Consider the following 10,730-nt stretch of genomic DNA (forward strand, 5'->3'; position numbering starts at 1 on the left):
ACAAAGCACACAAAGTGGAAAGCTTCTTCTTCTTCTTCACAGAAAAGAGAGTACAAAATGACTAAGTGCTAAAGCTGAAAAGTAGCACATATGTACATGCGATCACTAAGTGTGAACTCGCTAGAAGCGTACTAGGTTGGCACTATAAGTGTAGTCCAGCTGTAGAATCACTGGCAGAGATCCTCCGTGTCGGTCACCTAACGTGCCAGTGAGTAAATGCGGTAAGCGGCCAAGACCCGTAGTGGATGCCAGCTCAAGGTGTAGAGCTCGACATCTAAACACTCCCCCTCGAGCTCTGCATGTCGCAGAGTCCAAGCATAGTCCGGAAACATCGAAGCTTCTCAGCTCCGAGGGCCGTGGTAAAGATATCCGCTATCTGCTCCTCTGTGCTGACGTAGACCAAGTCGATGTTGCCCGCCAACACTCGCTCTCGAACGTAGTGGTAATGGACCTCTATGTGTTTGGTCCTAGCATGGAACACTGGGTTCCTAGCCAGCTGCATGCTGCTGAGGTTGTCACAATGAATGGCAATCTGCTGGTCCACCTGCACTCCCAAGTCCTCAAGTAATGTGCGTAGCCAAGCTACCTCGCACGCCGCAACTGCTGCACCTCTATACTCGGCCTCTGTGCTCGATAAAGCAACCGTGGGCTGCTTTTTGTTGCTCCAAGTAATAGTAGCACACCCAAAAGAGAACATGAAGCCACTCGTAGATCTCCTATCAACAATGCTACCTGCCCAATCCTATCAACAATGCTACATGTTTTTCATAGACGATGCGACTAGAAAAACATGGGTTTATGTCATGAAGAATAAATCCGATGTATTTTCCATATTTCAAAGGTGGAAAGCCTTTGTGGAGAATGAAATAGGTACCAAGGTTAAATGCCTCAGATCCGACAATGGAGGTGAATATTGCAGCCAAGCTTTTGAAAGCTTTTGTGCTAGCAATGGAATTCGGAGGCAAAGGACAACCCCAAGGACACCTCAACAAAATGGGATTTCGGAAAGGATGAACAGGACAATTATGGAACGAGCACGAAGCACGCGGCTACATGCAGGCCTACCGCTTGAACTTTGGGCGGAAGCTGTAAGTACGTCTGTGTACTTAATCAATCGGTCACCCTCAACGGCATTGGATGGGGGAGTTCCAGAAGAGGCATGGACAGGTAAACCGGTGAATTATGCATTTCTCAAAGTGTTTGGGTGTGAGGCTTTCATGCACATAGATAGAAGCCTAAGATCAAAGTTAGATGCAAAGTCCAAAAAGTGTTTCTTCATTGGCTATGGAGAAGGAGACTTTGGGTATCGCCTATGGAATCCTGAAGATGGTAAAATCTTAAGGAGTAGGGATGTAATTTTTAATGAACAAAATATGTACAAAGATTACTTGGAAAGAAAACAAACAAAAGAAACAGGTGATGAGTACATGGAGCTTGAGGACGGTGAAGACTCAAGGACTGCAAACGGTGACAATGTGCAACAACATCAACCAAATGAGGAGCCTCAACCTATTCCCCGAAGATCTACAAGAGCAAGTAGACCTCCAAAAAGGTTTGTTCCTTCCTTCAACCATCTCTTGATCTCAGATTCTGGAGAGCCGGAATCATATGAAGAAGCTATGCAACATGAATCCAAAGAAGAATGGACGAAGAGCATGCAAGTGGAGATGGACTCACTACATCAGAACCAAACATGGGAGTTGGTTGAGTTGCCTAAAGGTAAGCGGGCACTTCAAAACAAATGGGTGTACAAGATAAAGGAAGAAGAAGGTGGGAAGAAAAGGTACAAATCTAGGCTTGTGGTAAAAGGTTTTTCTCAAAAGAAAGGTATTGACTTCAATGAAATATTTTCTCCTGTTGTAAAAATGAACTCAATTAGGCTTGTCTTAAGCCTTGTGGCTTCTCATGATCTAAATCTCGAGCAAATGGATGTAAATACGGCATTCCCTCACGGTGACTTAGAGGAGGAAATCTACATGCTTCAACCAAAGGGGTATGAAGTAAAAGGTAAGGAGAAAATGGTTTGCAGATTAAAGAAGAGCTTGTATGGTTTAAAGCAAGCATCAAGACAATGGTACTTGAAGTTTGATCGATGGATGTTGGATCATGGATTCACAAGATGCAACTCGGATCACTGCGTCTACACGAAGAATTTGGGAGATGGGAAATTCATCATCCTAATGTTGTATGTTGATGACATGTTGATTGCAAGTGCTAACATGCAGGACATCAAAGACCTAAAAGAGGAGCTGTCCAAATCTTTTTCAATGAAAGATTTAGGTGCTGCAAAGAGGATACTTGGTATGAAAATATCAAGGGACAGGACGAAGAAGACAATAAAGCTATCTCAAGAAGATTACATCAAGAAGGTACTAGAAAGGTTTGCAATGCAAAATGCAAAACCAGTTTCTACACCTTTGGCTGGTCATTTTAAACTAACGAAGGATATGTGTCCAAAGACACAAGAGGAGATAGCCTATATGTCTAAAGTTCCATATGCTACAGCGGTAGGTTCTCTAATGTATGCTATGGTCTGGACAAGGCCAGACATTGCACATGCAGTGGGAGTTGTGAGTAGGTTCATGGACAACCCAGGTAAAGAGCATTGGCAAGCTGTGAAGTGGATACTTAGGTATCTAAAAGGGACAACAACAAATGCTTTGTATTTTGGAGGAACTGATATTTTTCTAGAAGGGTATGCTGATGCAGATATGGCAGGTGACAAAGATACTCGAAGGAGCACTACGGGCTATGTGTTCACGGTTGGAGGCACAACAGTAAGCTGGGCTTCAAAGCTGCAGAAAGTGGTTTCACTTTCTACCACGGAAGCAGAGTATGTAGCAACGACGGAGGCAAGCAAAGAAATTCTGTGGCTTCACAGATTCTTAGAAGAGCTTGGATTCAAACAAGACAATTGTGTCTTGTACAGTGATAGCCAAAGCGCTATCCATCTTGCGAAGAACTCAGCCTTTCATTCAAGGACAAAGCACATTGAGGTGAGATATCACTTCATACGCACTCTTTTGGAAGAGGGACAACTAAAGCTAGGAAAGGTGCATACAAGTGAAAATCCTGCAGACATGTTTACAAAGGTGGTCAACAAGGAGAAGTTGAGCTTTTGCTCATCTTCAATCGGCATTCAAGGATAAAAAGCTAGAATGGAAAGCAGTCACAGGTTTGGTTTGGAGATCAGTCTCCAAGTGGGAGATTGTTAAGTATGGAGCCTGATTTACCCTTGTAATTTTCTGTGGTAAAAGCGCACATTTGTAAGGCCCCCATTATGAGGAGAAGCCATCGTGCGTGAAGGAAAATCACTCACCGGAAACCAAAATTTTCACGGACAAGAATCAGGGGCAACTTTAAAGGCCTCGGGGGCGGAGGCCCCCGAGACTTTTTTTCACCGGAATATTATGGCCGGACGACGATCGGAAAGTGGTCGGAAAACAACCGGTCGGTTGGCCGGTGGCCGGTAGTCAATGGCCAATGGCCGGTGGTCGGAAGTCAATGGCCGGTGGCCGGTGGTCGGAATTCAATGGCCGGTGGTCGGAAGTCAATGGCCGGTGGCCGGTGGTCGGAATTCAATGGCCGGTGGCCGAATTCAAAAGCGGACTTGTCTTCTCAAGGGCGGCCACACATGGGCGGATTGGAGGGTCCGATTTGGACTTATTCGCACAAGGGCGGCTACACATGGCTGTCTCTCATAAGAGAGGGCAGCCCTTTTGGCCTATAAAAGGAGGCCATTTCTACACACATTTCATAGTGTGAAGTTGATGCAACAAGGTGAGTGTGAGGTGGTGAGAGTGAAGCAAGGCGGGAGCTCCATTAAGGGTATAATCCCTTTGTAAACTACTTCTTGTTTTGAAGTACCAAAGCCATTGAGTGGCTGCTTTCCCGTGGACGTAGCCCACATTGGGTGAACCACGTATATCGTGTGTACTCTCTCTCTCTCTCTCTCTCTCTCTCTCTACACTATAATCTCGTGTATATAAATTTGTCTCTCTCCATTAAGTAATCTACTCAATTATCTATTTAGCTACGTCTTATTTCCTAACAAAAAGCACATGGAAAAGTTAAAGTTTCTGATGTGCACGGGTTTTGGGGGGGTCTTGATTAGTACTTTTCTTTGGATCTGGATGATGCACTCCTTCCTCTTGTTGTCGCTTGCGTTTCTTCCTCAGAGTATCTGCAATACTAGTAATGTCTCCACATCCTCTGCGTCCTCCACTTTATCCTCTGGGATCACAATAAGGTTTAGGAGAAAAACCTAAATCTGCTTGAACAAAAATGAAACACTACATATATGCACTTCATTACCTTCCTGGTTGTCGATTGAGACCTTGTTGGAGTCATGTCCAATGGTTTCCTTGCCATGGTTCTCAACCACGAAGGGTTCAGCCTCGGGGTCCTCCACTCTATCCCCACTTTTTACAACAGCCTTGCCATGCTGAAAACCCTCAGATATCTCTATGTTGTTCTCGTCAAGTTTAAACAGTTCTATATTGTTCTCATCAAGCTCAAGCAGACAAGAACTTTTGTCAGCATTGGTTTTTGTGAAGAAAAAAATCATGTTAAGGGAATTATCTCATGACAAGTGGATTGAAGCTGAGTATAGTGAACCCACCCTCCGGCTCTATGTACTCAATTATGAGTTCCGAGCACTTGGCAATTTCTAGAATCTTTATTGTGCACAATGGTGTAAAGAATGAGGATGCAAGAGAGCTACACAAGACAAGCACAAAGCACACAGAGATGGAAAGCTTCTGCTTCTTCTTCACAGAAAAGAGAGTACAAAATGACTTAGTGCTAAAGCTGAAAAGTAGCACATATGTACATGCGGTCACTAAGTGTGAACTCGCTAGAAGCGTACTAGGCTGGCACTATAAGTGTAGTCCAGCTGTAGAATCACTGGCAGAGATCCTCCGTGTCGGTCACCTAACGCGCCAGTGAGTAAATTCCATAAGCGGCCAACACCCGTAGTGGATGCCAGCTCAAGGTGTAGAGCTCGACATCTCAACACTCCCCCTCGAGCTCTGCATGTCGCAGAGTCCAAGCATAGTCCGGAAACGTCGAAGCTTCTCAGCTCCGAGGGCCTTGGTAAAGATATCCGCTATCTGCTCCTCTGTGCTGACGTAGACCAAGTCGATGTCGCCCGCCAACACTCGCTCTCGAACGTAGTGGTAATGGACCTCTATGTGTTTGGTCCTAGCATGGAACACTGGGTTCCTAGCCAACTGCATGCTGCTGAGGTTGTCACAATGGATGAAAATATGATGGTCCACTTGCACTCCCAAGTCCTCAAGTAATGTGCGTAGCCAAGCTACCTCGCACGCCGCAACTGCTGCACCTCTGTACTCGGCCTCTGTGCTCGATAAAGCAACCGTATTTGTGATGGCCTATCAACTACTCAAGATCGTGTTTATGAGTCCAAGTTAATTGATCTTGGAACCTAATTCGCTTGAGTGATAATCTAGCCTACACACACTCACTTGTGTGCACCATGCTTGTTTTTCATCCACCCTAGCTAGGACGATCCCATTCCCATAAGAGAAATCCTTGCCTTTCTTAAAATGATGCATTTGAATTTTGGGATAGTTCCATAAATGGATGAATGCTTTACAGTATGTGCACTGGCAACACTCGTTGGACCTGGTTTCCGTTGACTTGTATCTTGTGCATCAGTTCTCGACTTTGCTTATAAGAGGTTTGATCTTTGACGTTTCTGAGATCTTCTTTGACATTGCTTCAATTTTCCTTGTCGAGGAGCCTTTCTTCTTGTTCTTCACCTAATCATCTGCTTCGAATTTTCTTTGATTTTCCTTGTTGAGGAGCCTTTCTTCTTGTTCTCCACTGGATCATCTGATTCGCTCTTAGACGAACTTGAGCAGAGATAGAGGCATCCATTGTAAAGAATGAGGATGCAAGAGACCTACACAAGACAAGCACAAAGCACACAAAGTGGAAAGCTTCTTCTTCTTCTTCACAGAAAAGAGAGTACAAAATGACTAAGTGCTAAAGCTGAAAAGTAGCACATATGTACATGCGATCACTAAGTGTGAACTCGCTAGAAGCGTACTAGGTTGGCACTATAAGTGTAGTCCAGCTGTAGAATCACTGGCAGAGATCCTCCGTGTCGGTCACCTAACGTGCCAGTGAGTAAATGCGGTAAGCGGCCAAGACCCGTAGTGGATGCCAGCTCAAGGTGTAGAGCTCGACATCTAAACACTCCCCCTCGAGCTCTGCATGTCGCAGAGTCCAAGCATAGTCCGGAAACATCGAAGCTTCTCAGCTCCGAGGGCCGTGGTAAAGATATCCGCTATCTGCTCCTCTGTGCTGACGTAGACCAAGTCGATGTTGCCCGCCAACACTCGCTCTCGAACGTAGTGGTAATGGACCTCTATGTGTTTGGTCCTAGCATGGAACACTGGGTTCCTAGCCAGCTGCATGCTGCTGAGGTTGTCACAATGAATGGCAATCTGCTGGTCCACCTGCACTCCCAAGTCCTCAAGTAATGTGCGTAGCCAAGCTACCTCGCACGCCGCAACTGCTGCACCTCTATACTCGGCCTCTGTGCTCGATAAAGCAACCGTGGGCTGCTTTTTGTTGCTCCAAGTAATAGTAGCACACCCAAAAGAGAACATGAAGCCACTCGTAGATCTCCTATCAACAATGCTACCTGCCCAATCTGCATCTGTATACCCATACAATGCTAATAGTGCATCTGCTGCATAGAACAATGCGTAGTCAAGAGTCCCTTGCACATACCTAAGTGTGCATCGTACTCCATCCAAATGTGGCTTCCTCGGAAGCTGCATGAACTGACTCTCCAAGCCTACTGTGTAGCTCAAGTCTGGCCTCGTGATAGTCAAGTAGATTAGACTACCCACCATCTTCCTGTACATATTGACATCCTCAACAACATCACCCTTCTCTGCACTCAGCTTTGCATTCACATCCAAGGGAATAGAAATTGGCTTACAATCAGCCATACCATACTTTTACAACATGTCCAAAGCATACTATCTCTGTGACAACCATACACCCTCTGGAGTCCTGATCACCTCAATGCCAAGAAAGTAGCGCAACTCGCCTAGATCTTTCATTTCAAACTCCTGTTTGAGAAGACCCTTCACATGGTCAATCTCCATAGCATTGTCACCAACAATAATAAGGTCATCTACATATATGGTAATGACCACAATCCCCACATCACTCTCACGTACATAGAGTGAATGATCAACATGAGCTCTCCTAAAACCAATACTGACAAGATACTTGGCAATCCTGTCATACCATGCTCTAGAGCCCTACTTCAAACCATACAAAGATTTGAGAAGTCTGCATACATAATCTGGGTAACCTGGATCGACATAACCAGGTGCCTGATCCATATACACTTCCTCTTGCAACTCACCATTCAAGAAGGCATTCTTTACATCCATTTGATGCATAATCCATCCTCTAAATGCAGCCACTGCTATGACAGCTCTCACAGTCGTCATCTTTGCCACTGGAGCAAAGGTCTCCTCATAGTCTATGCCATACGTCTGTGCATAACCCTTTGCAACCAGCCTTGCCTTGTGACGCTCAATGTTACCATCAGCCTTATGCTTGGTTTTATACACCCATTTACAGCCAATAGCTTTCTTGCCACTTGGCAATGGCACCAACTCCCATGTGTCGTTTGCTTCCAATGCAGCCATCTCTTCATTGATTGCATCATCCCAATGCACATTTCCAACTGCATCCTCAAAACATGTGGGCTCCACATCCTGTATCACCTTAGCCATGTAGGCTTGGTGATGCGCTAGATACCCATCATAAGTCAATTTCTGAACTGGATTTGTGACTCTATTAGATCTGCGCGGTCCTGGGTCACTCCTTTGTCCTCTAGCATCTTCTTGTACTTTCCTTACACCAGGTGTCCTGACAGTCGGAATTCCAAATTCCTCATCAAGACTTTGTTCAGAACCATCTGAATCCATGTCTACATGTGAAAAACTTGATGATGCACACTTCACTTTTGTTAGGCATGAAGTAGATCCATACTTTCCTTGTATGGTCATCAATGAAAGAGACATAATACCTGCAACCATGTATACTTGCAGTATCGGTTGGACCCCAAACATCTGTGTGCACCACCTCAAGTGGCTTTTTACATACATTGCGCTCATGTGGAAATGAGCCCTTTGACTATTTTCCAAACTGTCATGCTGCACACACTTTATGCATACCATCCACCTTGAATTTGGGAAATCAAAGTACTTAGCAGATGTACTTCAAGGAAAAGGTTGATGAACCTCCCCTTATGGTTGATGCATCATCAGGTTTTTCATATGTAGACATGGATTCAGATGGTTCTGAACAAAGTCTTGATGAGGAATTTGGAATTCCGGCTGTCAGGACACCTGGTGTAAGGAAAGTACAAGAAGATGCTAGAGGGCAAAGGAGTGACCCAGGACCGCGCAGATCTAATAGAGTCAGAAATCCAGTTCAGAAATTGACTTATGATGGGTATCTAGCGCATCACCAAGCCTACATGGCTAAGGTGATACAGGATGTGGAGCCCACATGTTTTGAGGATGCAGTTGGAAATGTGCATTGGGATGATGCAATGAATGAAGAGATGGCTGCATTGGAAGAAAACGACACATGGGAGTTACCATCCACCTTGAATTTGGGCAAACCTTGTAAGGGGAGGTTCATCCACCTTTTCCTTGAAGTACATCTGCTAAGTACTTTGAATTTAGGCTCTGATACCATGTAAAGAATGAGGATGCAAGAGAGCTACACAAGACAAGCACAAAGCACATAGAGATAGAAAGCTTCTTCTTCTTCTTCACAGAAAAGAGAGTACAAAATGACTAAGTGCTAAAGCTGAAAAGTAGCACATATGTACATGCGATCACTAAGTGTGAACTTGCTAGAAGCGTACTAGGCTGGCACTATAAGTGTAGTCCAGCTGTAGAATCACTGGTAGAGATCCTTCGTGTCGGTCACCTAACGCGCCAGTGAGTAAATGCCGTAAGCGGCCAAGACCCGTAGTGGATGCCAGCTCAAGGTGTAGAGCTCGACATCTCAACATCCATTGATGATACACTGTCACTTGAGGCCGTTCTTCCTTATGATCTTTCTCCTTCTTTCCATGTTGCTCCAACTTTAGAGCTCTTTGCACCAGATTGTTGAATTTCTTGGTGGGTGTTGGTATCTCCTATTCTCTAAACTTTTTGCCTTTAAACATACTTAAGAACTAGTCATGCGTTTGCTTTTGTCATGGTGGCTCATTCAGCTATCTAGTGGTAAGTTCTTTCATAATCTCCACATAACTTATAACCGATAGCTTACCTTGTTTAAGTTTATCTAGTTTACATAGTTTACACTACAACAAAAAGGGGGTCTTCGACGCAGGTTTCGACGCACCCCGTTGAAAAAATCGTCAAAATATGCGTCCCTACAAAAACGTCGCAATATGCGTCGATATACGCGTCGAAAGGTACTGTTATTGACGCATATTTCGACGTGCCTAGCGATGCAGATTGCGACGACCATAACAGAAATTTTTTTTCTTGGGCAGGAGGACAGGCAGCCTGGCCTGTGTCCAGTGAAAAGATGGACACAGCCACAGCCAAAGTGCCTGTCCTTTGCCCAAGAAGGCGAGCAGCACCAAAATCAATCGTGCTCCCGCAAAAATTTCGGCAGAGTTCCCTTCGTTTTAACATAAACTTTTCAAAAAAAACCATATGTATACGCCTCCTACATGCTATCCATGTAGGATGATAGCATGTAGGATCTCACATGAGATTTAAGGCCAACGAAAGAAATGAAATGAACTTTGTGCAAAACCATAACCGGCCATAACCATATTGATCAAAACCATAATGCAGATAACCATAACCATAAACAAAACATAACCATAAAGTTAAACATAACCATAAACAAAACAATAACCATAACCATGTCTATACAAGAAAAATAACCATAACCATGTCTATATAATGACAATAACCATAATTATAAGGAAAACAATAACCATAACCATATATGTCTATACAAAAAAGAGACACAGAAGCGTGTCTGTGTCTCACAAAACATATATATGAAATCCACTGATGACTAGGCGTCACAACCTGCACATATGACAAGTCACAAAATTAGTATTGATATTACTTCACATATACTTATTTAATTAAATCAACTAACATATATTAACAACTCACCTCAGTCGATCAGCGAGACTCTAAGGCCTCCCAGTCTACAGGCTCTCCTGAAGCATCAAGATCATTCAATACTTCATAGATACCTCTGCGATATCCATCTGTCTCCTCCTGGTGTGTCGGGGCTCGATGCATTGCAAGATTCTGCGTTTATACAAAAATCGAAGTAAGAAGGATACATGATTCATCACGTTTAAAAAAACGCCATAGCTAGGATTGGATTGGAAACTCACAAACTCATAGCGAAAGGTGTCGAAGCCTCCGCTGCCAATATGAGATGTCCCCCTGGTCATCTGTCGTATCTACGCGGCCTGACGCTGCTGTCTGAACCGCGTGTCCGCTGTCTGCTCATCCGCCCTGATCTGCTTCCACGTCTCGTGTGGGATGCCTGAAGGCTTTGGCGAGCCGGTCCTGAAAGCCTGCCAAGCACCATCTCGTTGATGTTTCACAGTGTCCCGTGCAACACCCTTGATCCACCTCCTCGGAAGATCCTTTGAACCCGGAGCAGGCTAATACTCT

At 44.5% G+C, this 10,730-nt stretch overlaps 1 pseudogene; it reads right to left on the reverse strand.

Annotated features, from left to right (window-relative positions):
• Positions 1-4,070: 4,070 nt before the first annotated feature.
• LOC147435363 (uncharacterized) lies at positions 4,071-4,567 on the reverse strand (annotated as a pseudogene).
• Positions 4,568-10,730: the final 6,163 nt, after the last annotated feature.

This window comes from Adiantum capillus-veneris, chromosome 18 (assembly GCF_014529385.1).
Source record: "Adiantum capillus-veneris isolate H3 chromosome 18, ASM1452938v2, whole genome shotgun sequence".
In the NCBI taxonomy this organism is placed as follows: domain Eukaryota; kingdom Viridiplantae; phylum Streptophyta; class Polypodiopsida; order Polypodiales; family Pteridaceae; genus Adiantum; species Adiantum capillus-veneris.